This window comes from Nerophis ophidion, linkage group LG10 (genome assembly GCF_033978795.1).
Source record: "Nerophis ophidion isolate RoL-2023_Sa linkage group LG10, RoL_Noph_v1.0, whole genome shotgun sequence".
NCBI classification, from domain to species: Eukaryota; Metazoa; Chordata; class Actinopteri; order Syngnathiformes; family Syngnathidae; genus Nerophis; species Nerophis ophidion.
The window spans coordinates 67,893,532-67,913,367 of NC_084620.1; the positions used below are offsets into that span (position 1 = coordinate 67,893,532).

At 41.7% G+C, this 19,836-nt stretch overlaps 1 long non-coding RNA gene across 3 annotated transcripts in view; it reads left to right on the forward strand.

Annotated features, from left to right (window-relative positions):
* Positions 1 to 19,836, forward strand: part of LOC133561210 (uncharacterized) — a 149,997-nt gene that overhangs the window by 26,947 nt on the left and 103,214 nt on the right. For all 3 annotated transcript variants that reach the window (XR_009808610.1, XR_009808608.1, XR_009808609.1), the window contains exon 4: positions 19,365 to 19,455. This is a non-coding gene — a long non-coding RNA (uncharacterized LOC133561210). The remainder of the gene's footprint in view (positions 1 to 19,364; positions 19,456 to 19,836) is intronic.

The following is a 19,836-nucleotide window of genomic DNA, read 5'->3' on the forward strand; positions in this document are numbered from 1 at the left end:
ATAAATATAAGGGCTGGGCAACGATTAAACATTTTAATCAAAGTTAATCGCACTATTTCTCTGATTAATCTCGATTCACTGCATTGTATACGCAAAGCCCAATAATGAATTCAAAAGTATGAACTTCATTCTAAACATTTCTTCACAAAAAAAAAAAAATCTTTAACATCAATATTTATGGAACATGCCCACAAAAAAAATCCAGCTGTCAACACTGAATATTGCATTGTTGCATTTCTTTTCACAGTTTATGAACTTACATTCATATTTTGTTGAAGTATTATTCAATAAATATTCCTATAAAGGATTTTTGAATTGTTGCTATTTTTAGAATCTTTTTAAAAAATCTCACGTACCTCTCAGCATACCTTCAAGTACCCCCAGGGGTAACGCATACCCCCATTTGAGAACCACTGTTCTATGGCATACAGTACATCAGTGGTTCTCAACCTTTTTTCAGTGATGTACCCCCTGTGAACCTTTTTTTAATTCAAGTACCACATAATCAGAGCAAAGCATTTTTGGTTGAAAAAAAGAGATAAAGAAGTAAAGTACAGCACTATGTCATCAGTTTATGATTTATGAAGTTGTATAACAGTGCAAAATATTGCTCATTTGTAGTGGTCTTTCTTGAACTATTTGGAAAAAAAGATATAAAAATAACTAAAAACTTGTTGAAAAATAAACAAGTGATTCAGTTATAAATAAAGATTTCTACACATAGAAGTAATCATCAACTTAAAGTGCCCTCTTTGGGGATTGTAATAGAGATCCATCTGGATTCATGAACTTAATTCTAAACATTTCTTCACAGACAAAAATAAATCTTTAACATTAATATTTATGGAACATGTCCACAAAAAAATCTAGCTGTCAACACTGAATATTGACTGATTGATTGATAGTAACACAATAAGCAGATAAGGGATTTTCCAGAATTATCCTAGTAAATTTGTCTAATAACATCTGAATTGCTCTGCCGTCTAGTTTATTTTTATTTTCTTTGTAGTTCTTCACTCTCACTTTCCTCATCCACAAATCTTTCATTCTTGCGCATTGTTGCATTTCTTTTCACAGTTTATGAACTTACATTCATATTTTGTTGAAGCATAGCTCGGTTGGTAGAGCGGCCGTGCCAGCAACTTGAGGGTTGCAGGTTCGATCCCCGCTTCCGCCATCCTAGTCACTGCCGTTGTGTCCTTGGGCAAGACACTTTACCCACCTGCTCCCAGTGCCACCCACACTGCTTTAAATGTAAAAATGAGATATTGGGTTTCACTATGTAAAGCGCTTTGAGTCACTAGAGAAAAAGCGCTATATAAATATAATTCACTTAAGGATTTTTGAATTGTTGCTATTTTTAGAATCTTTTTCAGAAAATCTCACGTACCCCTTGGCATACCTTCAAGTACCCCCATTTGAGAACCACTGCTCTACTAAATCCTTTCAGCAAAAATATGGCAATATGGCGAAATGATCAAGTATGACACATAGAATGGACCTGCTATCCCCGTTTAAATAAGAACATCTCATTTCAGTAGGCCTTTAATTAACATTTCTCCACAAAAAAAGAAATCTTTAACATTGTCACACCTATGGATCATGTTTTGTCATGTTTTTGATTTTGCACAATCAGTCACGTTTTGGCCTTCCTGTTTTTTTTTGTTTCCATGCCAACCTCATTAGTTTTCACCTGCCACGTCCCTGCCTATGGCAAAGGACTCCACAGGAGTCCTTTGCCATAGGCAAGGACCCTAATGAATCTGTAACGTTTTATTATTCTTTATTATTATTAGGGTCCGCCCTACCCATGGCAAAAGACCCTATTGAATCTGTAACGTTTTATTATTCTTTATCATTATTAGGGTCCGCCCTGCCTATGGCAAAGGACTCCTGTGGAGTCCTTTACCATAGGCATGGACCCTATTGAATCTCTAACGTTTTATTATTCTTTATTATTATTATTAGGGTCCGCCCTGCCCATGGCAAAGGACTCCTTTGGAGTCCTTTGCCATGGGCAAGGACCCTGTTGAATCTGTAACGTTTTATTATTCTTTATTATTATTAGGGTCCGCCCTGCCCATGGCAAAGGACCCTATTGAATCTGTAACGTTTTATTATTCTTTATTATTATTAGGGTCCGCCCTGCCCATGGCAAAGGACTCCACAGGCAAGGACCCTATTGAAACTGCTGTTTTATTTGGGTCCGCCCTGCCTATATAGGGCAAGGACCCTATTGAATCTGTAACGTTTTATTATTATTATTATTATTATTATTATTATTATTATTATTCTTTATTATTCCGCTCCTTCGCACCCTAATTTGACCCCCTTAACATGCTTCAAAACTCACCAAATTTGACACACACGTCGGTCTGGCAAACCTTCCCAACTTATTAAGCAACCAAACCCCAAAAATCAAAATTGCATGCTAGCGCCCCTAGGAAGACAAAAAAAACAGACTGCTTGTAACTTCCGTTAGGGATGTCGTAGAGAAATGAAACAAAAACCTCTATGTAGGTCTGACTTAGACCTACATTTCCAATTGAAACCTTCTATAGCAAAAAATCAACAGGAAGTTGGCAGAAACCCCTTCAAAACAAAATTTTCGCAAAAAATTAAATTTTTGCCTCTTTGAACTGAAATTTGACCCCCTTAAAATGCTTCAAAGTGCAAGTTAAAGCTCTACTATGCAAAGCGAAAGCCATTTATCAACAACATCCAGAAACGCCAATCTGTAATTTGACCCCCTTACCATGCTTTAAAACTCACCAAATTTTACACACACATCAGGACTGGCAAAAATTGCCATCTAATAAAAAACCAAACCCTAAAAATCCAAATTGCGCCTAAGCGCCCCCTAAGAAATAACCCTGACAAAACTGCTTGTAACTTCTGTTAGGAATGTCATAGAGACATGAAACAAAAACTTCTATGTAGGTCTGACTTAGACCACGGCTTGGCAGCGGCCAAAGGCGGACCCGACCAACGCTGCTTGCAGCTTTAATTTATAATTGAATCACTTGTTTATTTTTCAACAAGTTTTTAGTTATTTTTATATCTTTTTTTTCCAAATAGTTCAAGAAAGACCACTGCAAATGAGCAATATTTTGCACTGTTATACAACTTAATAAATCATAAACTGATGACATAGTGCTGTATTGTACTTCTGTATCTCTTTTTTTCAACCAAAAATACTTTACTCTGATTAGGGGGTACTTGAATTAAAAAAAAATGTTCACAGGGGGTACATCACTGAAAAAAGGGTTGAGAACCACTGCTCTAAACGTCACACAGACTTCTCAAATATGCAGCAACCTTTCCCAGGAAAATAATATTTACACGTCCTTTATTCTGCAGCCAGGCTGGCACAACACCCGCCATCAACAAAAAGAGGAAATTCTACACATTTTTCTGTACTGTGTTTGTTTCCCGCCACTGCGTTTGAAGTTAAAATAGCTTGGAAACGCTACACGTGACTTGTCTTGTCTGGCTTATAAAAATAATAATAAATACATAAAACTATTGAAATATATTTAATATAAAATACATTAAATGTATACATTAATTGCAATTTATTTAAAAAGTAATAATTTGTAAAATAATGATTGCGAATAATAAAAATAATAGGTATGGAAACATATTTTTCAATTATTTGCTAAAAATCAGGCCACTTTTTTACAAAGGGTATTTAATAACACCATTTCTTTTTGGTGCGTAAAGTAATTATATACTTTATTCAGATTAGGGATTTGAATCTTACATTAATTCAATTCGATTCTCATTCGAGGGGTGACGATTCAATGCAGAATAATTTATGGATTCAAGATGATTCTCGATTTCAAACCAATTCTAGCAGTATGTTATTTGGTATATAAATTCTAATAAAACCTTTTCAAACAGGTTATGGCTTACAAAAGCTTCTCTTGGCTGTTGACGAATGACAGCGAGGTCAAAAAAGTATTTTTAAATATCGATTTTTGAAAATGAATAATCGATTTACATTCATAATAAATAAGGATCCCAATTTTTATTTAAATACATTTTTCCCCCTAATTTGAATAAGCATAAATTTGAATAAAAATCAGTTAAAAAATACTAATGAATAAAATAAAAAAATAAGTAATATTCTTTTATACTTTTTTCCAACAAATAATAGATTTGGTAGTTTTTAATGTTAATATATATATATATATATATATATTATATTTACATTATATTATATTAAATACAATATCAATACACATGACACATTAATTAATTACAAACCCCGTTCACATTTGAGTTGAGAAATTGTGTTAGATGTAAATATAACATGGCTGCAACACGTGCCAAAGTAGTTGGGAAAGGGCATGTTCACCACTGTGTTACATCACCTTTTCTTTTAACAACACTCAATAAACGTTTGGGAACTGAGGAAACTAATTGCTGAAACTTTGAAAGTGGAATTCTTTACCATGCTTGCTTGATGTACAACTTCAGTTGTTCAACAGTCCGGGGTCTCCGTTGTCATGTTTTACGCTACATAATGCGCCACACATTTTCCATGGGAGACAGGTCTGGACTGCAGGCGGGCCATGAAAGTATCCGCACTCTTTCACTACGAAGCCACGCTGTTGTAACACGTGGCTTGGCATCGTCTTGCTGAAATAAGCAGGGGCGTCCATGATAACGTTGCTTGGATGACAACATATGTTGCTCCAAAACCTGTATGGACTTTTCAGCATTAATGGTGCCTTCACAGATGTGTAAGTTACCCATGCCTTGGGCACTAATACACCCCCATACCAACACAGATGCTGACTTTTGAACTTCGCGCCTGTACATAATCCGGATGGTTATTTTCCTCTTTGTTCCGGATGACACGATGTCGAATATTTCCAAAAACAATTTAAAATGTGGACTGGTCAGACCACAGAACACTTTTCCACTTTACATCAGTCCATCTTAGATGAGCTCGGGCCCAGTGAAGCCGGCGGCGTTTCTGGATGTTGTTGATAAATGGCTTTTGCTTTGCATAGCAGAGTTTTAACTAGCATTTACAGATGTAGCAACCAACTGTCGTTACTGACAGTGGTTTTATGAAGTGTTCCTGAGGCCCTGTGGTGATATCCTTTACACACTGATGTCGGTTTTTGATGCAGTACCGCCTGAGGGATCAAAGGTCCATAATATCTTCGCTTACGTGCAGTGATTTCTCCAGATTCTCTGAACCTTTTGATGATTTTACAGACCGTAGATGGTAAAATCCCTAAATTCCCTGCAATAGCTCGTTGAGAAATATTGTTCTAAAACTGTTCGACAATTTGCTTACAAATTGGTGACCCTCACCCCATCCTTGATTGTGAATTACTTAGCATTTCATGGAAGCTGCTTTTATACCCAATCTTGGAACCCACCTGTTCCCAATTAGCCTGCACACCTGTGGGATGTTCCAAATAAGTGTTTGATGAGCATTCCTCAACTTTATCAGTATTTATTGCCACCTTTCCGAACTTCTTTATCACATGTTGCCGGCATCAAATCTAAAGTTAATGATTATTTGCCCCAAAAAAATGTTTATGAGTTTGAACATCAAATATGTTGTCTTTGTAGCATATTCAACTGAATATGGGTTGAAAAGGATTTGCAAATCATTGTATTCTGTTTATATTTACATCTAACACAATTTCCCAACTCATATAGAAACGGGGTTTGTAGTTCGTAAATTAAACAAAAATAAACAGAATGCTAATGTTTGAAAGAATACATTATTACTGAGGTTTCTTGCAATTATATATAGTTTTGCTATTCTACAGTATCTTTACAATTATTCTGCATTGCTGAGATAATGCAAACAGTACCACTGTATTTTTTTAAATTGATTAGATATATTTTTTTCTTTCAAAAGAGTAAAAATGTGCATCATTAAAATAATAAATTCTGGTATAATTATGAATTAAATTATAAATGATGAAACACAGATTTAGATGTGATCCAAAGCCATCCGAACACTAAACTCACTCCATGCTCTGCACCTTTACTTTACTTCCCCTAAACACTACAGGATGTGCAGCAGAATAGCTATTCCAATTTTATTTATTCCTATTTATGTACAGTTGTATCCCTGTTGTCTTGTTCTCGTACTTGTCACTTGTTGCACTAAGTGAGAAACATCATTTTATCCACTGTATGTACAGTATACCTATAGCAAATGTTTAAAAACTGTATAAAAACAGCTTCCCAAAAAATGCTCAGTCTTTCACAAGAAAGGATGGGGCGAGGTACACCCCTTTGTCCACAACTGCGTGAGCAAATAGTCAAACAGTTTAAGAACAACGTTTCTCAAAGTGCAATTGCAAGAAATTTAGGGATTTCAACATCTACGGTCCATAATATCATCAAAAGGTTCAGAGAATCTGGAGAAATCACTCCACGTAAGCGGCATGGCCGGAAACCAACATTGAATGACCGTGACTTCGATCCCTCAGACGGCACTGTGTCAAAAACCGACATCAATCTCTAAAGGATATCACCACATAGGCTCAGGAACACTTCAGAAAACCACTGTCATTAAATACAGCTTGTCGCTACATTTGTAAGTGCAAGTTAAAACTGCTATGCAAAGCAAAACCCATTTATCAACAACATCCAGAAACGCCGCTGGCTTCGCTGGGCCCTAGCTCATCTAAGACAGACTGATGCAAAGTGGAAAAGTGTTCTGTGGTCTGACCAGTCCACATTTTAAATTGTTTTTGGAAATATTCGACATCGTGTCATCCGGACCAAAGGGAAAGCGAACCACCAAGACTGTTATCGACCTAAAGTTCAAAAGCCAGCATCTGTGAGGGTATGGGGGTGCATTAGTGCCCAAGGCATGGGTAACTTACACATCTGTGAAGGCACCATTAATGCTGAAAGGTACATACAGGTTTTAGAACAACATATGCTGCCATCTAAGCGCCGTCTTTTTCATGGACGCCCCTGCTTATTTCAGCAAGACAATGCCAAGCCACATTCAGCACGTGTTACAACAGCGTGGCTTTGTAATAAAAGAGTACGGGTACTTTCCTGGCCCGCCTGCAGTTCAGACCTGTCTCCCATGGAAAATGTGTGGCGCATTATGATAAATAAATAAATAAATGGGTTGTACTTGTATAGCGCTTTTCTACCTTCAAAGTACTCAAAGCGCTTTGACACTACTTCCACATTTACCCATTCACACACACATTCACACACTGATGGAGGGAGCTGCCATGCAAGGCGCTAACCAGCACCCATCAGGAGCAAGGGTGAAGTGTCTTGCTCAGGACACAACGGACGTGACGAGGTTGGTACTAGGTGGGATTTGAACCAGGGACCCTCGGGTTGCGCACGGCCACTTTCCCGCCACGCCGTTGGTCGGGTCCGCCTTTGGCCGCTGCCAAGCCCTGGTTTAAGTCAGACCTACATAGAGGTCTTGGTTTCATGTCTCTACGACATTCCCAACAGAAGTTACAAGCAGTTTTGTCTGGGTTTTTTCCTAGGGGGCGCTGGAGCGCAATTTTGACTTTTGGGGTTTGGTTTTTTATTAGATGGCAATTTTTGCCAGTCCTGATGTGTGTGTAAAATCTGGTGAGTTTTGAAGCATGTTAAGGGGGTCAAATTAGGGTGCGAAGGTGCGAGCCCGCCTTTGGCTGCTGTCCCCGAGACCCACGGCCGGATAAGTGGTAGAAGACGCCTTGGTGCCACTATTTAATGCATTGTGAAAGTATTATTAATTATGAAGCGTAAAATACGACAGAAGAGACCCAAGGACTGTTGAACGACTGAAGCTCTACATAAAACAAGATTGGGAAAGAATTCCACTTTCAAAGCTTCAACAATTAGTTTCCTCAGTTCCCAAACGTTTATTGAGTGTTGTTAAAAGAAAAGGTGATGTAACAGTGGTGAACATGCCCTTTCCCAACTACTTTGTCACATGTTGCAGCCATGAAATTCCAAGTTAATTATTTGCACAAAAAAAAAAAAAAGTTTATGAGTTAGAACATCAAATATTTTATCTTTGTAGTGCATTCATTGAAAAGGATTTGCAAATCATTGTATTCCATTTATATTTACATCTAACACAATTTCCCAACTCATGGAAACGGGGTTTGTAATATGTACATTTTCAGAATGTGCTTGTTCTATTTTGGGCTGAAGTAAAACAAAGAAAACAATCTGAAGTTGTTGTAGTTGTATTTTAAAGTTATTATGCCATGATTTTATCCATCCGGCCTGCGCGGGAATAGGTTTTCTTCATGCGGCCCTTGAGTTAAAAATGTGTTTGACACCCCTGCCTTAGTACAGCACTTGGAATTCAAATCTATTCTTCTGTCATGCCAGTTAATCTGGGTTTATGTTTGGTCATATTATGTTTTGTTTTTGGACTCTTGTTTCCCGTTTTTCCACTTCCTGGTTTTGTTGGTTTCCATAGTTCAGGGGTCGGCAACCTTTACCACTCAGAGAGCCATTTCGACCCGTTTCACAAAATGAGGAAGACAATGGGAGCCGCAACTATTCCCGCCAATATCTGCTGGTGGTCACCCAGATGACAAGAATAAGGGCATGTCATGAAGCCATTGCCTTAAACACCTTCTACAACATGTTGTGAGACGACTTCCGCAGATGCACGCACACGACTGGAAGGCATACTGGGTGACACAGAGTACACTGACGGTTGTGATATAAACAACTTTAACACTCCTACTAATATGCACAACATTGTGAACCCACACAAACAAAGAATGACAAACACATTTCGGGAGAAAATGCTCACAGTAACACAACATAAACGCAACACAACAAATACCCAGAATCCTTTGCATCCATGAAAATTTGGGACTCTGTTATACACCAAACCCCGCCCACCTCAACCACGCAGGGATGGGGGATAGGGGGGTTGGTGTTCGCGGGGTGTATAACATAGTCAGGAAGTGTCATGGATGCAAAGGATTCTGGGTAACTGTTGTGTTGCGTTTATGTTGTCTTATTGAGAGGATTTTCTCCCGAAATGTGTTTGTCATTCTTCTTTTGTGTGGGTTCACAATGTGGCGCATATTAGTAGGAGTGTGAAAGTTGTTTATATCACAACCGTCAGTGTACTCTGTGTCACCCAGTATGCCTTGCAATCTCATACATGTGCCGATAGAAGCAGCGAAATGCACGTGTCCGGTCGCCACGCAAACAGCATTCAGTGAATGGCGGGCGTGATGACGATCAAGAGGACATTAAGAGTAATATCATCACGGCCCGCCCTCAATGTTGTAGTCCGAGTGAAAATTTGAGACTTTGGGGAGAGGCATTGAATTCCGGAATCTCCCCGCAACAATCTGGGGGGTCGGCGATTGTGCAGCTGAGCCGCATCAGAGTTGCCAAAGAGCCGCGGGTTGCCGACCCCTGCCATAGTTACTCATTAGTTTCCAACTGCCCTCAGCCCCACACCTGTTCGTCATCATCATAGACACTATTTAAGTCATTTGTTTTCTGTTCCTTGGCCTGGGAACTTTGTTTATGTCTACTTGCCCACCTCCCCATGCTGCTCCTACCTTCATGCCATGCTATTCTGTTTTCTATGCTGTCAATACCACATAAGTTTTTGTTGTTTATGCCACAGTGCAAGTTTTTGTTTCTTGTCTTTAGTCATGCCATTGTGCTAGTTTTGTTTTATAGCCAAGTTTTCCGCCCTCGAGCGCGCCGATTTTTGCCTTTTGTTAGTTATAGTGTTTAAATGAACAATATGTACTCACATTCACGTCTCGCTCGTGCCAAATTCCCTCTGCATCGAAGAAGCAAAACAAATCCAAGTCAAAGTCCTGACATCTTCTACCCACTGGCACAATTGCTTTTTTTTTTTTACTATACAATTCTAGATATTACTCTGCATCGTTTATATCATACAACACTACTGTACGTTATCTTTCATAAATGCTCTAATACATGGGTGTCAAACTCTGGCCCGCGCACCGTACAATTCCATTTGGCCCTTGAGGCAATATCAAATTAACATTAGAGCTGGCCCGCCGGTACTATAAAGGCGCTGCCTTTAGCGTTGTCTACAATATGTTGTCACGTCCGCTTTTACTATATACAAACAGCGTGCCGGCCAAGTCACATGATATATGCGACTTGTACACACACTTAAGTGAATGCCAAGCATACTTGCTCAACAGCCATACAGGTCAGACTGAGGGTGGCCGTATAAACAACTTTAAATAAATAAAAATAAATAAATGGGTTGTACTTGTATAGCGCTTTTCTACCTTCAAGTTACTCAAAGCGCTTTGACACTACTTCCACATTTACCCATTCACACACACATTCACACACTGATGGAGGGAGCTGCCATGCAAGGCGCCAACCAGCACCCATCAGGAGCAAGAGTGAAGTGTCTTGCTCAGCACACAACGGACGTGACGAGGTTGGTACTAGGTGGGATTTGAACCAGGGACCCTCGGGTTGCACACGGCCACTCCCACACTGCGCCACACCGTCTCTAACACAGTTACAAATATGCGCCACACTGTGAACCCACACCATACAAGAATGACTAACACATTTCGAGAGAACATCCGCACCGTAACACAACACAAACAGAACAAATACCCAGAAACTCTTGCAGCCCTGACTACCACCAAAACCCGCCCCCCACCAGCAACCCCACCCATCTCATTATTATTTTATTTTAAAATGTATTAGCCTGTAGAAAAATGTAATGTTGATATTTACCTCAGAAGGCTGCAAATAGAAAAGAGGCATTAAATGTTTTATTTAAATTGTATTTATTTGACCATTTTTTTTTCCCGTTTGTTTTTTGAATGTCGATTTTGCACAATTAAGTTATATAATTATCGTTTGTTCCATATTCATTGTTTAAAGCAAATCAGTGTAGCAAACTGAGCAATAGTTAACAATTTATTCATGCACTTTTTCTTGTTGCTTCAAGGCTTGAATGTTTGATTCATTCATTATTGTAATTTTATTTTCAAATTTATTATTAGCCCGTGGACAAAATTAATTTTGATATTTACCTCAGAAGGCTGCAAATAGAAAAGAGGCACTCAATTTTTATTTACATTTTATTTGACATGCCATTGGTATTGTTTAATTATTATTATTTGAAACTGGATTTTACATGTCACTATAAAGTTATATAAGCCTTGCTTGTTCAATATTCAATGCAAAACTGGTTTGGGTCCCTATTAAAAGGTTCATTTGTTCAACCTTGGCCCGCGGCTTTGTTCCGTTTAAAATTTTGGCCCACTCTGTATTTGAGTTTGACACCCCTGTTCTAATACATCTTATTTTGTTCCTAACACGACAATTTATAAAATACACATGATTTGTAAATAAATCCAATTCTGAACACTGATGCATTATTATCTGAAATGTTCGCTTAGGTTGCTTGTGCACACACACAACAAGTCACAAGTGTGTAGCCTGCAGCAGGACTGTGTACTTGGAAGGGATCTTCACCAACAAGAAAAATTCCCCCAAACACATTTGTACTTTGGCTAAATACACGTTTATTCCGGAATATAATCTCATAATTGTTTTCGGCCAGCTAAAGACAAAATAAAAGGGAACATTTGACTCTTCAAGCTAAATCCACACACACTCATACATCCCATCTGTTGTGCTGAGACATGTCTGCATTTGAGTGCCTGGGGCAGTGTGTGTGTGTGTGTGTGTGTGTGTGTGTGCTCCTTTAACATGTCATAGCTGTAGGCTGGACACGCAAATTCTACTCATAGAACAATGCCTCCGGATCAGCAACAGGTGCTCTGAAGGCCTACTGAAACCAACTCTACATGCCCCTAAAGCTGACCAACACGCCGGACTGTAGTCAGTTGGAAGCGTGTCTTAATGAAATTAAACAATGGATGTCCGCTAACTTTTTGCAACTTAACGGCAAAAAAACGGAAATGCTGATTATCGGTCCTGCTAGACACCGACCTCTATTTAATAATACAACTTTAACATTTGACAACCCAATAATAAAACAAGGTGACTCGGTAAAAAATCTGGGTATTATCTTCGACCTAACTCTCTCCTTTGAGTCACACATTAAAAGCGTTACTAAAACGGCCTTATTTCATCTCCGTAATATCGCTAAAATTTGCTCCATTCTGTCCACTAAAGACGCTGAGATCATTATCCATGCGTTTGTTACGTCTCGTCTCGATTACTGTAACGTATTATTTTCTGGTCTCCCCATGTCTAGCATTAAAAGATTACAGTTGGTACAAAATGCGGCTGCTAGACTTTTGACAAGAACAAGAAAGTTTGATCACATTACGCCTGTACTGTATATACCTTTATATACATATATACATACATATATACCTATACTGGCTCACCTGCACTGGCTTCCTGTGCACTTAAGATGTGACTTTAAGGTTTTACTAATTACGTATAAAATACTACACGGTCTAGCTCCAGCCTATCTTGCCGATTGTATTGTACCATATGTCCCGGCAAGAAATCTGCGTTCAAAGGACTCCGGCTTATTAGTGATTCCTAAAGCCCAAAAAAAGTCTGCGGGCTATAGAGCGTTTTCCGTTCGGGCTCCAGTACTCTGGAATGCCCTCCCGGTAACAGTTCGAGATGCCACCTCAGTAGAAGCATTTAAGTCTCACTTCAAAACTCATCTGTATACTCTAGCCTTTAAATAGACCTCCTTTTTAGACCAGTTGATCTGCCGCTTCTTTTCTTTTTTCTCCTATGTCCCGCCCTCCCTTGTGGAGGGGGTCCGGTCCGATGACCATGGATAAAGTACTGGCTGTCCAGAGTCGAGACCCAGGATGGACCCCTCGCCTGTATCGGTTGGGGACATCTCTACGCTGCTGATCCGCCTCCGCTTGAGATGGTTTCCTGTGGACGGGACTCTCGCTGCTGTCTTGGATCCGCTTGAACGGAACTCTCGCGGCTGTGTTGGAGCCACTATGGATTGAACTTTCACAGTATCATGTTAGACCCGCTCGACATCCATTGCTTTCGGTCCCCTAGAGGGGGGGGGGGGAGGTTGCCCACATATGAGGTCCTCTCCAAGGTTCTCATAGTCAGCATTGTCACTGGCGTCCCACTGGATGTGAATTCTCCCTGCCCACAGGTTGTGAGTTTTCCTTGCCCTTTTGTGGGTTCTTCCGAGGATGTTGTAGTCGTAATGATTTGTGCAGTCCTTTGAGACATTTGTGATTTGGGGCTATATAAATAAACATTGATTGATTGATTGATACTAGCGACCACGCAGTCTGATAGTTTATATATCAATGATGAAATATTAACATTGCAACACATGCCAATACGGCTTTTTTAGTTTACTAAATTGCAATTTTAAATTTCCCGGAATGATGACACTTATGTTGACGCGTGCTTGTGACGTTATTGGTTGGAGCGGACATTTTATCCCAGCACCACTCACGGCTACAAGTCGTCCGATTTAATCGCATAATTACACAGTATAACATGTTTCTCTAGCGTCAACCAGCATGTTTTTGGATGGGAACATTGTGATATATATCTTACCGGAGACATCGGTGGATTATTCGTCCTCCTGCAGTAGCTGTCAAAAAAGGCAGCTGTGAGCTTGGCTCCTCGTTTTCTCTCGTTGAGACACAGGCGTGTTCACCGCAGCCATCCGACCTCGAGGTATGTCTTTACAATCTCACTAAAACACTATTAAAACAATAAGCAGATAAGGGATCTTCCAGAATTATCCTAGTAAATGTGTCTAATTACATCTGAAACGCTCACACTGCCGCCGCCCGGAGCCGTCGCTTTGTATTTTATTTTATTATTATTTTTTTTTTTCCTAGTCCTTCACTATCAATATCCTCAGCCACAAATCTTTCATCCTTGCTCCAAAAATGGAGAAATTGTTGTTTCTTCGGTCCGAATAGTGTGTGAAGTGAATTATATTTATATAGCGCTTTTCTCTAGTGACTCAAAGCGCTTTACATAGTGAAACCCAATACCTAAGTTACATTTAAACCAGTGTGGGTGGCACTGGGAGCAGGTGGGTAAAGTGTCTTGCCCAAGGACACAACGGCAGTGACTAGTATGGCGGAAGCGGGAATCGAACCTGCAACCCTCAAGTTGCTGGCACGGCCGCTCTACCAACCGAGCTATGCCGCCCTTATAATAATAATAATAATAATAATAATAATAGCTCTTTCTGTTGGAGGCTCTCATTATAAACAATGTGAGGAGCCCTCACACGGGTGACGTCATCGCTCGGTTGGTAGAGCGGCCGTGTCAGCAATTTGAGGGTTGCAGGTTCGATTCCCGCTTCCGCCATCCTAGTCACTGCCGTTGTGTCCTTGGGCAAGACACTTTACCCACCTGCTCCCAGTGCCACCCACACTGGTTTAAATGTAAAAATTAGATATCAGGTTTCACTATGTAATGCGCTTTGAGTCATTAGAGAAAAAGCGCTATATAAATATAATTCACTTCACTTCCGGTACAGGCAAGGCTTTTTTATTAGCGACCAAAAGTTGGGAACTTTATCGTGGATGTTCTCTACTAAATCCTTTCAGCAAAAATATGGCAATATCGCGAAATGATCAAGTATGAGACATAGAATGGACCTGCTATCCCCGTTTAAATAAGAAAATCTCATTTCAGTAGGACTTTAACTTTTAAGAAGTCAACATTTGTGGTACAAGTGGCAATGTTAAAGGCCTACTGAAAGCCACTACTACCGACCACACAGTCTGATAGTTTATATATCAATGATGAAATATTAACATTGCAACACATGCCAATACGGCCTTTTTAGTTTACTTAATTGCAATTTTAAATTTCGCGCCGAAATATCCTGCTGAAACGTCTCGGCGTGCGCGTGACGCAATTTGTTCAATGAACAATGGAGACATCAAAGAAGAAAGCTGTAGGTGGGAAGCGGTGTATTGCGGCCGGCTTTAGCCACACAAACACAGCCGGTGTTTCATTGTTTACATTCCCGAAAGATGACAGTCTAGCTTTACTATGGAACAGAGATGTCAAGCGAACACGGTTGGATTGGACCACACACACAAAGTACAGTGTATTATGTGTATTAATAAAAAAACATTTTACCATTCTGTATTCTGAAGGCGATCTATGTCGTGTGCTACTACAGCATCAATATCCGCAGCGGTATGGCTCTATCCCTAGTTGCTGTTGGGCCTGTCAACCCCACAGCTGCCACGGCGCCTCTCACAGAATCTTCCCTATCTGAATCGCTCCCACTGCCCTCGTCTTTTTTTTTTTTTTCTTCTAGTCCTTCACTCTCACTTTCCTCATCCACGAATCTTTCATCCTCGCTCAAATTAATGGGCAAATCGTCGCTTTCTTGGTCCGAATCGCTCTCGCTGCTGGTGGCCATGATTGTAAACAATGTTCAGATGTGAGGAGCTCCACAACCCGTGACGTCACGAGCACATCGTCTGCTACTTCCGGTACAGGCAAGGCTTTTTTATTAGCGACCAAAAGTTGCGAACTTTATCGTGTATGTTCTCTACTAAATCCTTTCAGCAAAAATATGGCAATATCGCGAAATGATCAAGTATGACACATAGAATGGACCTGCTATCCCCGTTTAAATAAGAACATCTCATTTCAGTAGGCCTTTAGGAGTCCAGCCAGGCTTTTTTCTCCTCGGAAAAAACACTCTCTATAAAATATGTCAGTTGAGCGACGCACTAACAAGCTGATGAATGATGCTGGTTTTATCACTGTTATGTCTGTACAGCGGAACTTCCTCATCGATGACTCATGCCACCATGTGTCATGTGCCATGTCTGAATGAACAACAGGTGAAGGTCAAAAATGCAGACATTAACTCACATGGACGTGCCAGAGGGTGACGCTGTCTATTTCTTTGTTGCTATGGAGAAACCATTGATTTTTCATTTAAATTATTGATTAAAAAAATCATTACATAATGGCGTGGTCATTTACGACCACTGCGATGAGGTAGTGACTTGTCCGGGGTGTACCCCGCCTTCCGCCTGATTGTAGCTTAAATAGGCACCAGCGCCCCCCCGCGACCATCCATCCCATCCATCTTCTTCCACTTATCCGAGGTCGGGTCGCAGGGGCAACAGCCTAAGCAGGGAAACCCAGACTTCCCTCTCCTCAGCCACTTCGTCTAGCTCTTCCCGGGGGATCCCGAGGCGTTCCCAGGCCAGCCGGGAGACATAGTCTTCCCAACGTGTCCTGGGTCTTCCCCGTGGCCTCCTACCAGCTGGACGTGCCCTAAACACCTCCCTAGGGAGGTGTTCGGGTGGCATCCTGACCTCATCTGGCTCCTCTCGATGTGAAGGAGCAGCGGCTTTACTTTGAGTTCCTCCCGGATGGCAGAGCTTCTCACCCTATCTCTAAGGGAGAGCCCCGCCACACGGCGGAGGAAACTCATTTCGGCCGCTTGTACCCGAGATCTTATCCTTTCGGTCAGGACCCAAAGCTCATGACCATAGGTGAGGATGGGAACGTAGATCGACCGGTAAATTGAGAGCGTTTCCTTCCGGCTCAGCTCCTTCTTCACCACAACGGATCGGTACAACGTCCGCATTACTGAAGACGCCGCACCGATCCGCCTGTCGATCTCACGATCCACTCTTCCCTGACTCGTGAACAAGACTCCTAGGTACTTGAACTCCTCCACTTGGGTCAGGGTCTCCTCCCCAACCCGTAGATGGCACTCCACCCTTTTCCGGGCGAGAACCATGGACTCGGACTTGGAGGTGCTGATTCTCATTCCGGTCGCTTCACACTCGGCTGCAAACCAATCCAGTGAGAGCTGAAGATCCCGGTCAGATGAAGCCATCAGGACCACATCATCTGCAAAAAGCAGAGACCTAATCCTGCGGTCACCAAACTGGAACCCCTCAACGCCTTAACTACGCCTAGAAATTCTGTCCATAAAAGTTATGAACAGAATCGGTGACAAAGGACAGCCTTGGCGGAGTCCAACCCTCACTGGAAACGTGTTCGACTTACGGACCAAGCTCTGGCACTGATCATACAGGGAGCGGACCGCCACAATAAGACAGTCCGGTACCCCATACTCTCTGAGCACTCCCCACAGGACTTCCCGAGGGACACGGTCCAATGCCTTCTCCAAGTCCACAAAGCACATGTAGACTGGTTGGGCAAACTCCCATGCACCCTCAAGAACCCTGCCGAGAGTATAGAGCTGGTCCACAGTTCCACGACCAGGACGAAAACCACACTGTTCCTCCTGAATCCGAGGTTCGACTAACCGGCGTAGCCTCCTCTCCAGTACACCTGAATAAACCTTACCGGGAAGGCTGAGGAGTGTAATCCCACGATAGTTGGAACACACCCTCCGGTCCCCCTTCTTAAAGAGAGGAACCACCACCCCGGTCTGCCAATCCAGAGGTACCGCCCCCGATGTCCACGCGATCTCAAAGGGAATAACGGGTAGAAAATGGATGGATGGCATTTACGACCAATATATTGATGCTTTTGTTTACTATCGTCACCGACAACACTTCAAATTAAGCTGAAGCGTGTGATTCTGTATTTTTCTCTGGACCAAAAACTTCAACAAAGACTCCTTTACAATGCTATTTTTAGCTATAGTGCAAGCATTTTGGCTGCAGCGCGGTTTTTGAGGCACTTTCCGCGACCCGTGATGTGCAATACTACTGATTTTCTTTCTGATCCAATTCCGAGTAAAAATCAGGCTGGTATCTAACTGTGGAGAGGGGCGTGGTCCGCGCGTTACCTGCGGGCGGGGTGTGTGCAGGGGGCCGGCCATGAAGCAGCTGACAGCGCCGTGGACCATGAGCAGGGGAGATAGTGGGAGAAGGAGAGACCAAACGGAGCTGAAAAGCAACGAGAGCGGAACAGAAGGAGCCTGACTGCTGAAAGGCAAAAAATGACTTTGACGGCGACAACGAAAAAACAACAACTCTCTTGTAAAACCCACGTTTCGAGGTGTTGTGGTCACGTTGGTCCGACGAACACTAAAGAGGAAGAAGAAGACTTCCACACTGCCATACCGATCCGATACCAATAGTTTGTGTAAATATACTTATTGTTTCTGGTAAAATGTCAAATGTAGTGTATTTCAAATGGTAAAACTCTGTAAGTAGTGTCTCCAAATAGCCTTCAACAATTTTTTTCAACCTTTTTGGAGCCAAAATTCTGAGGCACATCACCAGCAGAGATCATTAAACCACGGAACTCAGTTGTGTCAGGCTTGCCCCTGACAGTTTGGTTGTGTTTTAGTTTTTCCTGTCTTTAGTTCCTGCCAGCACTCTTATTTTGGTTCAGTTTCCTGTTTGTCTCCCTGAGTGCTGTATCCCCTCAGCTGCGGCTGATTGGCACCTGGCCACACCTGGTGTCAATCAGCCCGCTCTTATTTTGACCTGTTTTCTCCTCCAGTCAGTGCTGGATTATCGTCGTGTCAATGTCATGTCTACCGGGGCGGCATAGCTCGGTTGGTAGAGTGGCCGTGCCAGCAACTTGAGGGTTGCAGGTTCGATTCCCGCTTGTGCCATCCTAGTTACTGCCGTTGTGTCCTTGGGCAAGACACTTTACCCACCTGCTCCCAGTGCCACCCACACTGGTTTAGATGTAACTTAGATATTGGGTGTCACTATGTGAAGCGCTTTGAGTCACTTGAGAAAAGCGCTATATAAATATAATTCACAATTCACTTGTCGTTCCTACTGGTCGTGTCATTGCAGCGTAGCTGTAAACTATATTCGGTAGCTGTTTGTCGCTTACTGTCTTTTGTTCCCTGCTTCCAGTTTGTTTGTTCATAGCCAAGTTTGTTATCCGCCTTGTGCGCGCCTTTTGTTTGTTCTTGTTCTAGTATCTTAATTAAATCATGTTTACCTGCAAAATGCATGCCGCCTTCTCTGCATTTTGAGGTTCGTCACCAACTCAACCTGACTAGTTGACTGTTGGATATGAATATAAACCATAACCAAGCATGCATCAATATAGCTCTTGTCTCAAAGTAGGTGTACTCTCACGACCTATTGCATCACAACGTGACTTACATGGAGTTTTTTGCTGTTTTCCTGTGTATAGTGTTTTAATTCTTGTCTTGCGCTCCTATTTTGGTGGCTTTTTCTCTTGTTTTTTGGTATTTTCCAGTAGCAGTTTCATGTCTTCTCTTGAGCGATATTTCCTGCATCTACTTTGTTTTAGCAATCAAGAATTTTTCAGTTGTTTTTATCCTTTTTTGTGGGGACACTGTTGATATTCGTGTCATGTACGAATGCACATTGTGGACGACGTCTTTGCTGTCGTCCAGCATTCTGTTTCTGTTTACTTTGTAGCCAGTTCGGTTTTAGTTTGGTTCTGCATAGCCTTCCCTAATTTTAAATGTCTTTTCTCAGGGGCCCTCACCTTTTGTGTAACGACCTGGTCGCATCGTGATGCGGATTTGTTCTCCCAGGGATGCAGACGGGCTTCGGACACAACGTGCAGGTAGGAAAAATTATTTATTAAGAAATAAATCAGACTTTGACAAAAATAAAAGAGCTAGCATGGGAGCTAGAAAACAAACGGGCCTAGCGTGGAAGCTAGCAGGTAGCGAGCAGGAAAACAGAAGTCGTTACTTTTTGTATGAAAACAAATTAGGAAGCAAGACTGACTGACTGGGGAAGACAGGCTTAAATAGACTCCCTTTTTAGACCAGTTGATCTGCCGTTTCTTTTCTTTTTCTTCTATGTCCCACTCTCCTTTGTGGAGGGGGTCCGGTCCGATCCGGTGGCCATGTACTGCTTGCCTGTGTATCGGCTGGGGACATCTCTGCGCTGCTGATCCGCCTCCGCTTGGGGTGGTTTCCTGCTGGCTCCGCTGTGAACG